Source organism: Cyprinodon variegatus, unplaced genomic scaffold, assembly GCF_000732505.1.
Source record: "Cyprinodon variegatus isolate N-32 unplaced genomic scaffold, C_variegatus-1.0 Scaffold6, whole genome shotgun sequence".
Lineage (NCBI taxonomy): Eukaryota > Metazoa > Chordata > Actinopteri > Cyprinodontiformes > Cyprinodontidae > Cyprinodon > Cyprinodon variegatus.
In genome coordinates, this window is record NW_015150459.1 from 966,075 (window position 1) to 969,567 (window position 3,493).

Consider the following 3,493-nt stretch of genomic DNA (forward strand, 5'->3'; position numbering starts at 1 on the left):
AAGGCTGGGTAAATTAAACATGCATTTTTTTTTTATTATATTTTATGATAGACCTTTCAGAACACAAAATTATTTAAAAAAACATGTTATCATGGTAGAATATTTCAGTCCAGGTTGGACCAGCTGATATATTGTTCCTTTTTTGTCTTAGTTCTAAGGGAAATGCTTACTTTGTGTTTTAATATTTAATGAATCTATTTTTCAAAGATCCACAGTACAGTATAAAATTAGTCTGATCAATCTATAGATGGACAGTTGATGAAATTTTATTCAGCCTTCTAAAAGCCCTTCTGAAAATATCTAATTCTGAAGATATGGGTTATTAGCACGGTTTTGCAAAATACAGTACAGTACCAAGCCAAAGAGACAAATGACGTTTACATAAGGAATTGAGCACCAGCCTTTATGGGCCTGGCCGTCCTACACAAGTTGTTAATTTGAAGCACTTTTTCTGCAAAACATTCAATGTATTTGGACATCTGGGATTGTAGAGGATTAGAAAAATAAATAAAGACGGTATTAATGGTAAACCAATTCGAAAAAAGAAAGTTGAAGTTATATTGTGTTATGAGGGTCCCCTTACATGACCAAAGTGGCACATAACATTATTAAAAGGCTGTTTTCCCTTCATGTTTTTTTAAGGTTATCCATCTTAAATTATTTGGTAATAAAAAATAAATCCTGCTTCACCTTCAGAATAAAGATAACCGCAGAATTTATTCCCACATTAAATAGTTGATGCTGAACAAATGAGGAAGTGCTCCAATAATTTAAGTCAGACATTGTTTTCACCTTGTGTCCTTGAAGGCTTCACAACCATAAGATCCGCTCACCATAGTCACTCAATAGCCAACTGTAAATTCTTGCTGAATGTATAGTTAAGAACAGACACAGAACATGCTCTGCATTAGGATTTTCTACATGTTGGAGTTAGAACTAAATATTCTATATTTAGTCTTTTCTGAGGTAAGATGACCACATGCTGTTAATGCCAGTCTGCAACACTAACTGAGTCACTGAGCCTGTGTGCAACTGCGTGGCAAAAGATGTCACCTTAAATTTATTTTCTATTGCAGAAATTTTTATCTGATATGAGTCAACCACCCATTTTCCAATAAGCTTTATAGCACAGCAACATTGACCTTGCCTATACCTAATAATGTGCAGCCTGCTAGTTCAGATCAGAGGCGTGGTGTCAACACTGACTGTCTAGCGAGCCAAAGCATTACAGGTCTTAAGTAACACTGTTTCTAATTTCTAATTGCTTTTGGGGATTATAGAAGAATCTTGATGTGCAAGTTATTATTTCTTTTCTTCCTGCCTTCTGAATGACATTTGAAAAGCAACATGAGTGTAGTGCAGGAAAGCCATGCATGTAAAACAGAATGGTTTAGGATGAAGAGACTTTTAGCTGCTTTTATTCACTATTGCTATGTTTTGTGAAATAAACATAGTTTATGGTTTGCAAATAACCCATAAACATGCCATATCCTGGTCATACAGTGGTTCTGACAAACGAATCCTTGAAAAACGCCATTGTTGATTCCCTAGTCGGGCATTCAAAGCTGAACCAAGTCACTAATAATCTACTTTTTTGTGTTACCTTGAGTGTTTTTCAGTTTATACTGTAAAAGAGATCCTTGACAAAAGACAGGAAAATAAACATGACCTAAAGTAAAACCAAAACCTAACTGAGCACTCTCTAGCATTGAAAAATATTGATTTATGCATTTTTAACTATTTATTTAGCTTTGTGTTCTCTTGATGAAAGGAACTCAATCTCTGTTCTGTCTGGAGCTGCAGCACCACAATTTACAGACAAATACAATAAGGAGGACTGCTGTCTGGGGGAATTTGGATTCAGAATGATTGAGGAAACAACAGCATGGGATTACTAAGATTGGCCCCTTTCTCAGCAAGCTCTCCAAGAACGGGCTACTCCCACTGTATTTAGTTGCATTAAAATGTGTCACACTTTCACATTTACTGTACCCCTAAAATGAAAATCCTCCCTGTAAGTGTGTGAAAGTACCATCTTCACAGTTTTAATTGGTAAAAACAAAAGCCTATATGCAGTATTCATACATGTCTGCAAATAGGTCCAAGTCTGTGAAGGGCTCCAATTTCACTTTACATTACACATCAAAAAAATCACAGTAAATACAGGTAAGTTTAATTAGTACAGTTGATTACCTGTACATAAAAGAGCAGCGCAGTTTATCTGTGCCTTTTGCTACCTTTGTTTGCAGGTGATCACATGAATTTATTTCCTGGAGAGCTTCTGCAGGTCACCTGTTCCTGCATTTTACAGAGGAATAAAAAAGGGCAATATGATCACATGACAAGTGACAAACCCCTTCTTTCCAATGCTGATACACACCTGAGTGCTTGTGGTGTTTTACTGCTCTGAAACCAGACTTATATAAACCCACTGTATTTTTTTATTTTTTTCAAATTCTGTTATTCTGCGAACTGTATTTTTCATATTTGTTGGACTTAAATCATGTGGAGTCATTTGGATTTCACAGAAGCATTTATAGGTTATTTTTATCTCTTGTTCAATTTAACTGGAAGATAATCATGTTAATTACTCAGTTCCATGGAAGAGTAGAAAGAAAAAGAAATAGAAAGTAACCCCTGTCTGTCTTCTTATCTCAGAACCAATTATCTATCGCTATTTGATTCCAGCTGGACAGAAAAGACCTGTCTCCTGTTCTGTCAATTAATCCGCAATGTAATCTATGTGCTTGAATTAAAAAAAATAATCCCCTGCAGGGCATGTATCTTTATAGGACTGGGTTTATGTGTCACAAAGCTTCTGGGGTTTGACCCTTTTTAACTGTTGTTAATCTCTGTTGTTTTTGAAGTCACCCAGAAAGCCATTCATTAGTCGAGTGCTACACATTCAATGATTTCTGGCGCTTAGGAGTCTTCCTTCAGATATCCATAGACATGATGAAGATAATTGACGGATCTACTTTTTCTCAATTCATTTTACAAATACTTATTAATCCCAAAGGGAAATAAAATGATATATATATATAGGCAGAGTATACTGACTTGAATCTGATAGAGAACCTGTGTAAGAAGATAATCACACGTCATATTTTTGACTGAAACCATCGTCCATGCCAGTTTATCGCTAGACTGACTGGTCAATATCTGCGGAGATCAAAAAGGGCAGGGGCAGATACTCTCTGGACAGGCTGCTAGTCGGAAACAGCCAGCAGATATAGCATAAAAAAAAGTTATCATACACATTTTTGAAATGTTGACCAAAGCCAGAGTTCCCAGAGAGACAGGGGGAAGATGCAAAAAGGCCAGGATTTAAACCAATCTATAGCACTAGTTGAAACTAAATGAAAATAAAAAAAAATCATAATCCTTTATAATTTACCTTTGATTATTTATTAGATATTGTTTTATTTGGTAAAATATGTCAGTGGATTTAAGTTTGTGCTTTTCCTTGCAGAATAAAAGCTAGTGATGCTCT